Source organism: Piliocolobus tephrosceles, chromosome 1 (assembly GCF_002776525.5).
Source record: "Piliocolobus tephrosceles isolate RC106 chromosome 1, ASM277652v3, whole genome shotgun sequence".
Taxonomy (NCBI): Eukaryota; Metazoa; Chordata; class Mammalia; order Primates; family Cercopithecidae; genus Piliocolobus; species Piliocolobus tephrosceles.
The window spans coordinates 30,677,585-30,694,544 of record NC_045434.1 but is presented as its reverse complement, the minus strand read 5'-3'; the positions used below and the strand labels follow the sequence as shown (position 1 = coordinate 30,694,544).

The 16,960-nt window shown below is 41.7% G+C and overlaps 1 pseudogene; it reads right to left on the bottom strand.

Moving 5' to 3' along the window:
* Positions 1 to 14,980: 14,980 nt before the first annotated feature.
* On the bottom strand, positions 14,981 to 15,257 carry LOC111539230 (annotated as a pseudogene).
* Positions 15,258 to 16,960: the final 1,703 nt, after the last annotated feature.

Here is a 16,960-nt window from a genome sequence, read left to right as displayed (position 1 = left end):
GAGCCCCAGAGAGCAGTAAGAGTTTCCAGACGCTGGAAAGAGAAATGCCTTATGACATTATGGCCAGTTCATAAGTGTCCCGAGTTTGGTCAGTGTGAATTGCCTTCAAGACACTACTCATATCTGGGTAATGGAGAAAATCCAGTTTACAAATCTCCAAAGCTGAGGAGCAGTCACCAGGCAGTGGTGATCTTGCCAAGTACTCTGCTAAGGAGAGCCTGCCAGAACCCTTAAGCCATACTTCCACTGAGTGCCCCAAATTGTTACACACTTCCACTTGACAACCATCTGTCCTGATCTGACCACACCAGAAAAGCCATATAGTGCAATAGTCAAGAGAGTAGACTTCAAACTGCATATAAAAATATATATATATATATGCAGTTTGAATCATGACTCTGTTATTATTCATTGTCACCTTGGGCAAGTAGCCAACCCTTCTGTGCCTGTTTCCTCATATGAAATAGGATGCCTACTTCACGGGATGTTATGACGAGCTAGGATAAGTAAAATGATTCAGACAGTGCCCAGCATATAAGTGCTCAAAAAATAACATGCAAAAAGCAAGTTCCGGGTAGGACTATGATAAAACTAGTTTAGCCCCAGTCTCCTGACTCATGTTGGTAAAATATTAGGAAAAAATTGTAGAACTTGTTTACATTTTGTGATTATTTGTTGCTTTCCCCATTTTCGTCTATTTCTTTTGCCTACAAATTTGTTTCCCCATAGCAATTAACAGTGATTCCTTAAAAAGGAAAAGGGCCTCTGGGCTTTGTTTCTAAGGTAATTGAGGATGGTTAGAGAAGGCTGAAGAGATGGTTTCCTAGACAGCCTTGTGAGGAGAAACATAGATGCTGTGGTGGCAACTGTGTAGGACAAAGGAATGCAGGACAAATTACATAAATCCCTGAGGGAAGAAATAAGTTGTCCAAAGGTGTTGCTGGATCTCAAGATTTGCTTTTTTTTTTTTTTAGAGACAGTATCTCGCCACATTGCCCAGGCTGGTCTTGAACTCCTGGGCTCCAGTGATCCTCCCACCTTGGTCTCTCAAAGTGTTGGGATTACAGGTGTGAGCCAGCATCACGCCCAGCCTTCATGATCTCCTTATGAACAAGAGCTGCTGATTTAAGCTTGGCCCAATGCTTACTCTCAACCTGCAGAGACAGCCTCCAATTGTTCAGTAGATAAAGTTGTTTGTAATACAAGTAAACTCTTGGTTAATACCCAAGGATGTGCTTTTTTATGTGGCTATTTTCCTAGGGTATCGAAATACATTGTATCCCATATATTCTTTGGGTGATTTAGAACACTGATGAATTTTTAAATTCTGTCTGACCTTCAATACATTTCTATATTTTATTTAGATTTTAGAGACAGAGTCTTACTCTGTCACTTAGGCTGCAGTGCAGTGGCACGATCATAGCTCACTGAAGCCTCAGTTCCTGGGTTCAAGTGATCTTCCTACCTTGGCCTCCCAAGTAGCTAGAATTACAGGTATACACCCCCATGCCTGGCTAATTTTTTTTTTTTAATTTTTTTGTAGAGACAGGGATCTCACTGTCTTGTCCAAGCTGGTCTCAAATTCCTGGCCTCAAGCAATCCTCTGGCCGCAGCCTCTCAAAGTGCTGGGATTACAGGCATGAGCCACTGCACGCAGCCCAATAAATATTTCTGAGTCTTCAACCTCTTGTGAAGGTCAAAACCAAACTGATCTCTTGGATTGATTCCAAAATCTCCACTGAGTATACCTGAAAATATGTTTTTGCATTTTCAACAATATTGGGTAATTTTTCCTCCTACTCTTTAGCAGGACAACTTCACAGTCCAGATCCTGCAGCAGATTGCCAAGTTCAGTTTCCAGCTCTCCCACAGTTTTGATGAGTGACTGCTGGGCGGTAACTTAACCTTTCTCTTTCCTACATTTCCTCATTTGTAAAATGGTGACAATAGTAATAATACCAATTTATAAAACTGTTGTAAGAATTTAAATGAGTTAGTACATTTAGAACAATGCCTGACACATCCTCAGCACTCAATTAAGATTAGCTGCTAGCTGGGCACAGTGGCTCATGCCAGTAATCCTAGCACTTTGAGAGGCTGAGGTGGGTGGATCACTTGAGGTCAGGAGTTCGAGACCAGCCTGGCCAACATGACAAAACCCCATCTCCACTAAACATTAGTGGGTCACGGCTAGGCACAGTGGCTCGTGCCTTTCATCCCAGCACTGTGGGAGGCCGAGGCAGGTAGATCACGAGGTCAGGAGTTCAAGACCAGCCCGACCAACATGGAGAAACCCCATCTCTACTAAAAGTCAACAAGTAGCAGGGTGTGGTGGCATTTGCCTGTAATCACAGCTACTCGGGAGGCTGAGGCAGGAGAATCACTTGGACCCAGGAGGTGGAGGTTGCAGTGAGCTGAGATCACGCCACTGCACTCTAGCCTCGGTGACAGAGCAAGACTCTGTCTCAAAAAAAAAGAAAGAAAATGGAAAAAATCTAAAGATGCCTTAAAAACTGTTTTAGGTTTTTATATCAGTTGCAGGAAACATAAGTACACTCAAATTATATCAAGTAGTAGATGGTTTACTAAAAAGATATTCAGGGAATTTTTTTTATAGAACTGTAATTTTATGAAAGTATTTTATCAATAACACATTTATAATTTTAAAAATTGTATCAATATTGGATGGCAAAGAATACTACCTCCTTGTATTTTTTTTTATTATACTTTAAGTTCTAGGGTACATGTGCACAACGTGCAGGTTTGTTACATATGTATACTTGTGCCATATCGGTGTGCTGCACCCATCAACTCGTCAGCACCCATCAACTCATCATTGACATCAGGTATAACTCCCAATGCCATCCCTCCTCCCTCCCCCCTTCCCATAATAGGCCCCAGTGTGTGATGTTAAAAAGATATTCAGGGAAATTTTAAAAAGAAAATAAAGACGAATCTTAGCCACAAATCTGTCAACCAGGAAAATAGGAAATGGCAAGATCATGGGATTACACAGGAATAAAGTGAATCTGAATACAGCTGAAATGGACAGAGTCAGTACTGTGGTTTCTGAACTAAAAACTTCTTCAGGATTCAGCACAAATAAAGCATCCTCTCTGCTGCAAGAACTTGCCAACATTTCCTGAGTGCTCAGCTATTAACATCATATCTTTTCTCTAAGATTCTGTTTCTCTCAGGGTGACTTTCTGCCCTTGCTTCTAATACCAACTAATTGACCCCCTAAATCTATAGATCAAACACCAGATAGATTGTTACTAAGGACCTGACGACAAAGCTCTCACTCCAAGTTCTTTCATAGGAAGCCAGCCAGTCAATAGCTTGCCGTTCTTGGGCCAATGGCACTCATCTGGTCCAGTCAAGAGGAACAAACACATCCACTTATTCTGATACCCAAGGATATTGTATTGTTAAAGATTTCCCTAGAAAGAGGCTGTGGGTACAATTAGCCCTTCTAGTGAAATAGACTATTCTTTGAATATATATACATAGATACATGCATATGTATATATATCAAAACAGGGTATCACTTGATCACCCAAGCTGGAGTGTAGCGGCGCCATCTTGGCTAACTGCAACCTTGACCTCCCAGATTTCAAGCAATCCTCCTGCCTCAGCCCCATAAGTAGCTGGTACTACAGGCATGTGCCAACATGCCTGGCTAATTTTTGTGTTTTTTTGTAGAGATGGGGTTTCACCATGTTGCTCAGACTGGTTTTGAACTCCTGAGCTCAAGCAATCCACCCTCCTCAGCTTCCCAAAGAGCTAGGATTACAGGCATGAGCTACCATACCCAGCCCTTTTCTTCGATTATAGTTGAAGTATGTAAAAATGTTTGGTGGTATTATCAATGACAGAATTCAAAGCTTTAAGCTAAAAATAATAATAATAGTAATAGTATTTTTAGTCTCTCGCCAGTAAGATTAGATATTATCAGAATGAGAAGAGAGGTCCTTCAGTCCAAACTAGCAATATCCTATCCATGACACTGGTCAAGACAATGTCCATACCAACAGGGTCCTATCAGGCTTGTGGAAGATACTCTAAACACTTAAAACAGACAAAGTTTGATGCACGGAATTAGTTACATAGTTTTAGAAGGGGCAATCCAGAGATTAGCCACCAACAACACTAGTTTAAAGGGACAAAGAGGAAAATGTTTTACAGGGGCCCAGGGACTAGGATTACCTGATGGAAGCCTGCTCAGCCTCAGCTGGGGCCATGAAGGAAATAGCTGTTGCCCAGGATTCCACTTGAAGCAGGAGGAAGAGAATCAGCAAGAAGTAACTTGGCTTCTTTTTCCTCCTGCTTAGCCAAGCACACTAGGAAGGCAGCTGACACAGGAAGGCCAATCCTTACTGTGATTCGGAGATCAAGTAAAGCAAGAAATGGATCTGGAGGTAAACAGGTTCAGGACCAGCCCTGTATCTTATCATTAACTGAGTCAAATGGGTTATTAGTATCATTAAAAAAAGAAAGCCATTCAAGCTTTAGATTAGCTAAATTTACTTGAGATAGCCAAGAGAATCAGCACTGTTATAATATAGACTGAGTACATTGGAATGAGTAGAACTGGCTTTGAATCCCAGTTCTGCTATTTACTCTGTTTTATTTGGAGCGAGTTATATATGACCATCCCAAACCTCAGTTCCTTATTCTGTAAAATGGCAATAAAAATATCCATCTTCCAGTACTGTAAAGATTCAGTATAATGAATATAAAGCTTCTAGACGTGAGGGACGCTTTCTTTTTATGATGGTGGTCTCAAACACCTGGGCTCAAGTGATCTGCCCTCCTCAGCGTCCCAAAGTCCTGGGATTACAGGCATGAGCCACTGCGCCTGGCTAACAAGGAAATCTTGCCATGTCCCTCTTTAGCCTTTCAGACTTTGCTCTTAAAATAGAGAATAGCCCGGTGAGGTGGAGCTTGCCTGTATCCTAGCTACTAAAGAGGTTGAGACAAGAGGATCACTTAAGCCCAAGAGTTTGAGGTTACAGTGAGCTATGATCGTGCCACTGCACTCCAGCCTGGAGTGAGACAGAGTGAGACCCTGTATCTCCTAAATAAATAAATAAATAAGGAGTAGGGTTGCCAGATTTAGCAAAGTAAAATATGGGATGCTCAGTTAAATTATTTATTTATTTATTTATTTATTTATTTATTTATTTATTTATTGAGACAGAGTTTCACTCTTGTTGCCCAGGTTAGGGTGCAATGGTGCGATCTTGGCTCATGGCAACCTCCACCTTGGAGAATTGTCCAAGCAATTCTCCTGCCCCAGCCTCCCAATAGCTGGGATTACAGGTACAAGCCACCATGCCCAGCTAATTTTTATATTTTTAGTAAAGAGGAGGTTTCACCATGTTGGCCAAGTTGGTCTCAAATTCCTGCCCTCAGGTGATCTGCCTGCCTCAGCCTCCCAAAATGCTGGGATTACAGGTGTGAGCCACCGCTCTTGGCCTAAATTTCAATTGCATATAAATAATGGATAATTTTTTCAATTTATGTTCCATGTAATATTTGAGACATATACTAAAATACTATTATTTAATTAAAATATAAATTAGTTTGACATCCTGTACACTATCTGGCAAACTTAACTTAAAATAAAGCTCAATTAAATGATTTGAAGATATTGAAAAAATAAATTAAATAAACCTCAAAATCTCTACTTTGGCTTCCAAGGTCTACCTGCCGGACTCTGAGGCATCTTCTTTGTTTGCTAGGCTCCCTCTGAATCTCTATACTTTCTTTAGCCAAACTGGATTTCTGTTAGTTCCTTGAATATACCACACTTCTTCCTACCTCAGAGATATTGCACATGCTATCCTCTGCCTGAAACATTTTACCCCTCATTTGCCTAGCTAATTCCTACTCATCCTTTCGCTTCAGCTTAAACAGCACTTTCTTGAGGAACCTTTTCTGTTCATCAGACTAGGTCAATTCTTACTGCTAAACATCCCATGTACTTTGGCCTTCAGGACACTCAACATACTTGTGGTTATTTAATTATAAGTCTTCTATCTTCCACACTAAACTATAAGCCTCTGAGGGACAGACCCTGTCTGTTTTGTTTACTGTTATATCAACATAGCACGACTGGACACAGTGGCTCATGCCTATAATCCCAGCATTTCCGGAGGCTGAGGCAGGCAAATCACCTAAGGTCAGGAGTTTAAGACCAGTCTGGCCAAAATGGTGAAACCCTGTCTCTGCTAAAAATACAAACATTAGCCGGGTGTGGTGGCAGGCACCTACAGCTACTCAGGAGGCTGAGGCATGAGGATCATTTGAACCCAGGAGACAGAGGCTGCAGTGAGCTGAGATGGTGCCACTGCACTCCAGCCTGGGTGACAGAAAAACAAACAAACCAACAAACAAAATAGCACCGTGTCTATGGTGTTATGTGACACATAGCAGGTTATCAAATATTTGTTGTGATTGTGATAAAGTGAATGCAAATTAATTTTGTTCTGTGACTTTTGTCTCATCACTTGAGAACATTTGTGACTCAATTAGATGTTGCAGAAACAAGGTTAAGTTTCTTTGCAGAAAAAAAAAAAACAATAAATGAACATTTCTATTTTGGTAGTTACAATATTTTTGCAAAAATGTAGAAAATAATTATTTTCCCATGTAATTTTAGTAAGGAAGGCTTTGATTGCTTGATTGCCCCAGATGAAATGTTTGATTAGAAAAATTATTGTTAAGAATTCAAGAAAAAAAGTATTTTTTATAATAGTTTTTAGCCAAGAAAGAGATTATTTTATTCTTCTTTTTCTCCCCTAGGATATAAATCCTGACTAAGAGAGAAATTGATATGGAGACTTTCCCCTTGAGAAATTAGTGCAATATTAGTTTTAAAGTAGACACTGAACATTCTTGGCAGATGGGTAAAAAGTTCAAATCAAAAGCTTGAAAGGACAGCTTATTTGGGAATAATAAATGAACTGAGTTAACAGAAGGAAACATGTCGTTAGGAGGTATCACTTCGATTTAAGTGAAATGGATATAGATGTACCTTGAAGTTTTGAGACTCTGACAACTGCAATCATAAAAATCAGGGCACAGAAAAAGAAAAAACATGGAGAATTCCTTTAAACTGAGTAAAAGGTGTCTCTATGAGAAATAGACAAATAGATTATTTCTGCAGTCCCTTGTTTTCTACACTCTTTTTCTTATAGGTCAAACTATCTCAGTGGCTAACTTAAGCAGAATAGGAATTTACTAGGAGCAAACTGAGTAGCTCAAAGTTTCTTTGTTTTTTTGAGATGGGGTCTCACTCTGTCACCCAGGTTGGAGTGCAATAGCATGATCTTGGCTCACTGCAGGCACAGCCTCCCAGGCTGAAGTGATCCTCCCGCCTCAGCCTCCTGAGTAGCTGGGACCACAGGCACATACCACCATGCCTAGCTTTTTTTTTTTTTTGTATTTTTGGTAGAGAAGGGGTTTCATCATGTTGCCCAGACTGGTCTTGAACTCCTGAGTTCAAGCCTCCTAAAGTGTTGGGATTACAGGCCTGAGCCACCGCACCTAGGCAGGTCACAGTTTTGAAGAACAGGAATTGGGAGAACCTAGATAGCCAGAATCACAGCTAATGTCAGCCTTCAAATGCCCTGGTAAGGGTACCATTCCCACTGCCAGTGGATGCTGGCCATCACCTCAGGGATTGCTGCCATCAGACTCTGATGTCCCACCAGACTCTTGGTACCAGTGCTGCTAGTGGGATGAATTATACTTAATTCTGTGTAACTCACGCAGATTCACAGTCCCAACTAACAACATTTATAGTCAACCAAGCTTAGATCACTTTCTTTCACCCTAGTTGGGTGTGTATTTTGTGTTTGGCAGATTAGGAGAGGGCATTTAGGCAAGTATCTGAACTTTCCCAGTCCTTATAGTGGGAGAAGAGACCCTGCCATCCACTAAAACTCCCAAATGGAGAATTCCCAAAGAGAGGCAGGAGGAGAGAGTCAGATGTTGGTCAGCCAAAATTACTAAGTTCACAACACTTGCCCATCCCTCAGGGCTATATAAGAACCTTGCCCTATCCAACAGCTACTACTGGATCCTCTCCACCATTGTAGGCAGTAGGTTACCAAATTACCAATAACTTTATTTAAACATACCTGTACACACATGTGCACACATCCACACAGACGGATCCACTGGCTTTTCCCTGAAGTTTACTATTCCTACTGAGACAGAAGATATTTTTCTTTGTTCCAGGTTAAAGGTAATGAGCACTGCTATCATTAAATGCAATCGTAATATAGCCCCTAAACTCAGGATAAATCAGACAGTAATGTATTTTGATGAAGAAATCAGTGTTGAGAGAAGGTAAATTCAGCCACGTGGAAAGCCATGAAGTACTATTTAAAGGATCCCTTTTTAAAAGATGCTCCCTTACAGCCTCTTGCTGAAAAAAGGGAGCTACACTGGGGCATCATTCTCTTCTTTACATTGGTTCCTGAATGAGTCCTTATGTTCCTTTTATTTTATCTGATATTTGTAAATGGAAGCATTAGGAGAATCTGGCCATTCCTGAACTCAGTTTCACATGTAGTAGTCTTGTATAGTCATTTGTTTATGTGATAATTACTCATGCAGGATTACTTATAAATATTATGTCTGTGTTGTTGTTGCTTTGAATGACTAATTCTTTGGAAGGCAGGGGCATTGTCTGTTTAATTAACTGTGTATTGCACCAAACACTGTAAGGCTTTTTTTTTTTTTTGAGACGGAGTCTCGCTCTGTCGCCCAGGCTGGAGTGCAGTGGCCAGATCTCAGCTCACTGCAAGCTCCGCCTCCCAGGTTTACGCCATTCTCCTGCCTCAGCCTCCCGAGTAGCTGGGACTACAGGCGCCCGCCACCTCGCCCGGCTAGTTTTTTGTATTTTTTAGTAGAGACGGGGTTTCACTGTGTTAGCCAGGATGGTCTCCATCTCCTGACCTCGTGATCCGCCCGTCTCGGCCTCCCAAAGTGCTGGGATTACAGGCTTGAGCCACTGCGCCCGGCCCACTGTAAGGCTTTTAATGCCGCCATTGAATATAATAATAATATACTTTCCCTGGCTATAACAAATAAAATCTCCCTCCATATAAGAAAGTGTTGGCAAGTCATTGTCTGGGGACCAAATCTGGTCTGCCACTTCCTTTTGTCTGTTTTTATAAATAAAGTTTTATTAGAAACACTCATTCTTATTTGTTTACATATTGTCTATAGCTGCTCTAAAACTACAATGACAGAGTCAAATAGCTGTGACAGAGACCATATGCCATGTAAAGCCTAAAATATTTACTATCTGACCATTTACCAAAAAGATTTGCTGACCATTGCCCTATGTCAGTGGTTCTCACCCGAGAAGATAGGATAAAATCACCTGTAAAATCCAAAAAACATAAAGACGCCTGGCCCCACACCAACATTCCGAATCAGAATCTCTAGGGTCAGAGCTGGAGATACATAGTTTTTGTTGTTGTTGTTGTTGTTTTGTTTTTGTGACAGGGTCTCACTTTGTGTCCCAGGCTGGAGTGCAGTGGTGCAAACACGGCTCACTGCAGCCTCGACTTCCCCGGGCTCAAGTAAACCTCCCACCTCAGCCCACCAAATAGTTGGGACTACAGGTGTGTGCCACCACATCTAGCGAATTTTTGTATTTTTTGTAGAAACGAGGTTTTGCCCTGTTGCCCAAGCTGGTCTTGAACTCCTGAGCTCAAGTGATCCACCTGCTTCAGCCTCCCAAAGTGCTGGATCACAGGCATGAGCCACCATGCCTGGACCATAGTTTTTAAAAGTTCACAGCAAAATTGAAAACCACTGCTATGCACAGTACCTAGTATAATTTTAATAACTCTCATTCATCAAGTGCCTAATAGATGTCAGGCATTGTACTAGATGTTCTACATATATTTTCTCAGTTTAATCTCCATAAAATAAATTTCACAATCCTTGTATTTTACATCAGATACTTTTAATAAATCTTGTACTCAAGGAAAATGAACATTTCTAAGGTTAACTTGTACAAGATCACACAGCTAGTAAGTAGTGGAACAAGGGCTTGAACTAGATCTTTCTGCCTGTCCCAGTTTGACAGCTGAGGAAAAATATCAAGATGGAGAAGGACTCTGACTCTTGACCCCCAGGGATTTGTTTTTCCTCTGATGGAGCTCCAGGTATTTCCCATCACTGGTGCTATACTGGCCCAAGTATGGTTGCAGAACTCTCCCATTAATAGGAGATTAGCACTGAGAAAAGACTACAGCTCTCAAACACTTTATTCAAACTTAGAGGATAGCAAAAAGAAAATAAACTCATGGAGTAACATGAAGCTGAATATTCATCTTCAATGAGGAGCCTGCTATATAGACATTTTACTGCACAGTTCATGAACTGCCTCCAAGTGATAGGGATAATCTTTGGTCCCTAACCTCTTAGAAAAACAAAAAACTCTACAAAGACTCCCCCAAGTCCAGATCATACAGAGTAAAGTATGCAGCAAAAGGAAGTTTCTTCTCCATATTGCTTAAAGCATTATGTTTCAAATTCTAGTTTCCTGAATGATTTACATACGAATGTTCAACTTTTTCTTAACTGATACTCATGATCAGATAAACCTAATATGGCCCAATAGATATTGAACATACATTTGTGCTAGAAGACATCATTTGGTTACAAAGTATATTCCATGGACAAGACAGGGGTGGGGGATGGCTTCAGGATGAAACTGTTCCACCTCAGATCATCAGGCATTAGATTCTTGCATGTACAGTTCACAATAGGGTTTGCGCTCCTATGAGAATCTAATGCTGCCACTGATCTAACAGGAGGCATAGCTCAGGCAGTGATGGTCTCTTGCTAGCTGCTCATCTGCTGTGTGGCCAGGTTCCTAACAGATCACAGACGGGTACTGGTCCATGGCCCAGAGGCTGGGGACCCCTGCTTTAAGGTGAAGTAAGTCTTATGTAGGCAGCATATAATTTGGTCTTGTTTTTTGTTTGTTCTTAGAGATAGGGTCTCATTCTATTGCCCAGGCTGGAGTATGGCAGCACAGTCATAGCTCACAGCAGCCTCCAACTCTTGGCTCAAGCAATCCTCCCACCTCAGCCTCCTGAGTCACTGGGATTACAGGGTTGAGCCACTGTTTCAGCTCCAAGGGTCTTTTTTTCTTTGTTTTTTGTTGTTGTTGTTTTTTGTTTGTTTGTTTGTTTTCGAGATGAAGTTTCACTCTTGTCACCCAGGCTGAAATGCAATGGCACGATCTTGGCTCACTACAACCTCCTCCTCCTGGGTTCAAGCCATTCTCCTGCCTCAGCCTCCTGAGTAGCTGGGATTATAGGTGCCCACCACCATGCCTGGCTAATTTTTTTTTTTTTTTGAGATGGAGTTTTGCTCTTGTTGCCCAGGCTAGAGTGCAATAGCACCATCTCGGCTCACTGCAACCTCTGCCTCCCTGGTTCAAGCGATTCTCCTGTCTCAGCCTCCTACATAGCTAGGATTACAGGCACCTGCCACCATGCCCGACTAATTTTTGTATTTTTAGTACAGACAGGGTTTCGCCAAGTTGGCCAGGCTGGTCTGGAACTCCTGACCTCAGGTGATTTGCTCCCCTTGGCCTCCCAAAGTGCTGGGATTACACGCCTGGCCTCTAAGGGTCTTGTTTTCTGTTTTTTTTTTTTTAATCTCTTCAGCTACTCTATACCTTTTGATTACATAATTTAATCCATTTACATTCAAAGTAATTATGTATAGGTAAGGACTTATAAGTGTCATTTGAAAAATTGTTTTCTGTTTTTTTTCTTTTTAGTTATTGTTTTGCTATTCTGGTTGATTTGTGTGTGTGTGTGTGTGTGTGTGTGTGTGTGTGTGTGTGTGTATATATATATATATATATTTTTTTTTTTTTTTTGAGATGAAATCTCGCTCTGTTGCCCAGGCTGGAGTGCAGTGGCACAATCTCAGCTCACCACAACCTCCACCTCCCAGATTCAAGTGATTCTCCTTCCTCAGCTTCCCAAGTAGCTGGCACTACAGGCATGCGCCACCATGCGAGGCTAATTTTTGTATTTTTAGTAGAGACAGGGTTTCACTATGTTGACCAAGCTAGTCTTGAATTCCTGACCTCATGATCCACCAACCTCGGCTGCCCAAAGTGCTAGGATTACAGGCGTGAGCCACTGTGCCTGGCCTGCACATCTATTATGGGCTTTTGCTTTGTGGTTACCCTGACACTTACATAAAACATCTTATACTTATTTCAGCTGGGCGTGGTGGTTCACGCCTATAATCCCAGCTACCCAGCGGCCTGAGGTAGGAGAATTGCTTGAACCAGGGAGGCAGACGTTGCAGTGAGCTGAGATCATGCCACTGCACTCCAGCCCGGGTAACAGAGCAAGACTCCATCTCAAAAACAAAACAAAAATCTTATACTTATCCATTTTACACTAATAATAACTTAATATGCTGCCATGTGGGATTAGGTTTAAAAAACAAAAAGCCACCCAGACTATGGCATTTGGTGTGATAGCCCTAGCAAATTAATAGTGATAACAATAATATTCCAGTGAGTTTTGCCATTGGACAAGTGGAGTTGCTTTCTCTTAACCCAACTGCCTAGAATGGACCACATTGCTGAAAGTTGTTTGACATCTCTTTTGTAAAGGTGTTCTGTTTATCATTGGCTTCACATAAGTCTCTGGGGGTCAAAGTTCAGACAGCTCAATGTTGGGCTGGAGGCCTTTATGGAAGGCAGGCCAATTTAGAAGCAATTTCACGTAAGACTCAGAAACATCATTTTACTTAGCTCTTTTGGAATCAAGTCTACAGGAACCTAGCTCTCGAAATCTCAGAACTAAATTAGGCTATATTTGCCATGTGATTGTCACCCTGAATCTACAGCAATCCCTTAGGCCTAATTTGCAGATGATGATTTGGGTCTGATTTTGGACTTGACTCTAAAGGTGTAGGGTAGGTCAGACACCATTGGTTTCCTCATATTTCTATAGAATATTGCATGGGACATCTTCCTCTGCTTATTTTTTGAGTTATATTTTTAATGAAATTTTAATATGAGGGGTACAATATTGTGGACTGGGGAGAAAGTAGGAGGTCATGGAGAATCTTTGTATAAGAGTAAGACAGGATAGTGAGGATGGAGAAGACAATTAACTTCCCACTCTTACTTTACCTAAAGCAGTTCAGAAAACCGAAGTGACTCAGCTCCAGTACTCCCTATTTCGTGCGTGCGTGTTTGAGGGTGTCATTCCTCCCCTTACATAAATTATTTACACTGGAGAGGTCTCAGGTCCCAGCTGTGCTTTAAACTAGGTTTTTTAGTTAGTCCAAACTCTACTCTCATACCTTTCAATTTCTCATTCATTATCCTCCTTCATCCCCCTGGTGTCCCAAATTGAGAGCTAAGTGGATTTCTATGCCCTGGGTACACATCTGATACCACAGAATTGCCACCTGTCAGAAGGTAGGTTCCGTGACATTAGAATGATTTTAACTTTCAGAGGACTTTGTACTTTCTTTCTTTTTTGAGATGGAGTTTCATTCTTATTGCCCAGGCTGGAGTGCAATGGCACAATCTTGGCTCACTGCAACCTCTACCTCTTGGGTTCAGGTGATTCTCCTGCCTCAGCCTCCTGAGTAGCTGGGATTATAGACGCCAGCCACCATGCCCGGCTAATTTTTGTATTTTTAGTAGAGATAGGGTTTCATCATGTTGGCCAGGCTGGTCTCGAATTCCTGATCCACCCGCCTGGGCCTCCCGAAGTGCTGGGATTATTGGCATGAGCCACCGCACCCGGACTGACTGTACTTTCTATGCACTAATCACTAAGGTACTTTATACTCTAGTTTACATGAATATCTTATTGTATTGTTCCTACTAGGTTATTCAATATCTCTAAGGCAGGGATACATACCTCATTCATCTTTTCTCCTCTTTTCCTAGCCCTCTTTGCTCCCTAACCCTTTTCTCAATTACATGGTGTTTATCTATAAAGAAATAGTTGTGTAGGTAAGTGATCTATCCAGTCTTTCTTACTCTCAGCTTCAACTGCTGAAATAAATGAGTATCTAAGGTCATTTCTAGCCTTAATATGACAAACAGTGTGTTAGGCTGACATTAACACATTCTAGAACAATTTTAAAGCATGTAATAGGTTGAAAAGTCATGCAGCCTAACCTAAAAAGCATTAAGTTATTCTAAAAAATATATATATCAGAGGAGGCCAGGCGTGGTGGCTCACGCTTGTGATCACAGCACTTTGAGAGGCTGAGGTGGAAGGATCACGAGGTCAGGAGATTGAGACCATCCTGGCCAACATGGTGAATCCCCGTCTCTACTAAAATACAAAAAATTAGCTGGGCGTGGTGGCGCATGCCTGTAGTCCCAGCTACTCGGATGGCTGAGGCAAGGGAATCTCTTGAACCTGGGAGACGGAGGTTGCAGTGAGCTGAGATTGTGCCACTGCACTTCAGCCTGGTGACAGAGAGAGTCTGTCTCAAAAAAAAAAAAAAAAATCAGAGGAACAAACAATATAGTACAGGCATATCAGAAAATATAGTACAGGCATATTAGAATACATATTGAAAACATAAGGCATTATTTTAACTGATTTGTGTATGATCTGAAAAGTTGCATTAATCATTTTTTAGGGTTCATGCAAAGAGCAAAAATGTATTTGATGACTTGTCATTCTTATCTGACTAAGAAACAAAAGACTATAATAACATATGCACAAAATGAATTTGAAAAAAATTGAGTGCTTACTATATGCCATGCACTGATATTTTATATGAAATGACTCATTTGATTTTCATAGTATATCAGTAGAGGAAGTCAGAGCAAAGTCTAAATTTCCAGGTGTTCCACATCAGAATTATTATTTTTTTTTGTTACGTAAATTAACCCATTTATTGTAGACCAGTGATGTCTCAAAGAGCAGAGGAGTATCTACTGGTCTTTCAACTCCTTCAGCCTGATAGCGGACTTTACCTTGACAGTGGAAGTGGTGTTGTACCTCCAGGCACTGCCAGCCACTGTCTTCATACAGGAACCACAGGGCCAGATCCCCAAGAGCTCGTCTCTTTATCTTGGTTTTGCCACAGAAAGAGCAAGTGTACTTGGCGTGCTGGCTGATTTCAATTTTCTTCACCATTTTTCAGAGGGAGGCCCCATAGCGGGTCCCTTATTTACCTACGATCCCTACTTTCTTGGTGCGTTTGACCATATCGCCGCGAACTAGGTCGGAGCCCAGAGAGGGTCAGAATTATTAACAAAATATGAGATAAAACCAATTTGTTTATGTTGTCTTGAAGCTACAAAATAGTGATTTTTTTTTTTTTTTTTTTTTTTTTGAGACAGAGTCTTGCTCTGTCGCCCAGGCTGGAGTGCAGTGGCGTGATCTCGGCTCACTGCAACCTCTGTCTCCTGGGTTTAAGCAATTCTCCTGTCTCAGCCTCTTGAGTAGCTGGGATGACAGGCATGTGCCACCATATCTAGCCACTTTTTGTATTTGTAGTAGAGATGGGGCTTTGCCAGGTTAACCAGGCTGGTCTCAAACTCCTGGCCTCAGGTGATCCGCCTGCCTCAGCCTGCCAAAGTTCTGGGATTACAGGCGTGAGCCACCTCACCTGGCGTCATTAATCTTTTATAAATTAAAAAAAAAAAATTAGAGACAGGGTCTCACTATGTTGGCCAGGTGGTCTTGAACTCTTGGCCTCAAGCAATCCTCCTGCCTCAGCCTCCTAAAATGCTAGGATTACAGTCATGAGCCACCATGCTCGGCCTCATTTAATCTTATTTGTATTAATTCACAACAAATCTCAATACTCTAACAAGAGTAAAAACATTTGAAATAAACTTTTTAAAAAGAGCTTATTTCACTAAATTTTCAAATAATTGTTAATTTGGGAATAAAACCCAGAATATCTTTTTTCCCCCTTGCTGAATATCCCTATTATCTTTCTTCTAAATAGACTCAGTTTCAAGAGACAAATTATCCTCTGTATCTTTTTTTTTTTTTTTTTTTTTTTTGAGATGGAGTCTTGCCTATCACCAGGCTGGAGTGCAGTGGCATGATCTCGGCTCACTATAACCTCCACCTCCTGGGTTCAAGCGATTCTCCTGCCTCAGCCTCCCTAGTAGATGGGATTACAGGTGCCCGCCACCTCGCCCAGCTAATTTTTTTGTATTTTTAGTAGAGACAGAGTTTCACTATGTTGGCCAGGCTGGTCTCGAACTCCTGACCTCAGGCTATCCATCCACCCTCCTCAGCCTCCCAAAGTGCTGGGATTACAGGCGTGGGCCACAATGCCCGACCAAGATGGAGTCTCGCTGTCGTCCAGGATGGAGTGCAGTGGTAGGATCTTGGCTCACTGCAGCCTCCGCCTTCTGGGTTCAAGTGATTCTCCTGCCTCAGCCTCCGGAGTAGCTGGGACTATAGGCGCGCGCCACCACCCCTGGCTAAATTTTGTATTTTTAGTAGAGACGGGGTTTCACCATGTTGGCCAGGATAGTCGTCATCTCCTGACCTCGTGATCTGCCCGCTCTGTCTCCCAAAGTGCTGGGATTACAGGCCTGAGCCACCGCTCCTGGCCTTATCTTCTGTATCTTATACTTCTAGTCTGACTGGGGAGTTCAAAACATATGACTTCTCACAGATTAGTTTTTTTATTTTTTATTTTAAACATAAGTGTTTTCTTCAAAGCTGCTCTTCTTTTTCTGTCAAATGCGTCTTTATATCACTAAAATGAATTTGGGTTTAGGGAAGCGCCTCCATTTTTAACTTTTTTTTTTTTTTTTAGCTCTTGTTGCCCGACTGGAGCGCAATGGTGAGAACTCGGCTCACTACAACCTCTGCCTCTCAGGTTCAAGTGATTCTCCGGCCTCAGCCTCCCGAGTAGCTGGGACTATAGGTGCACACCACCACGC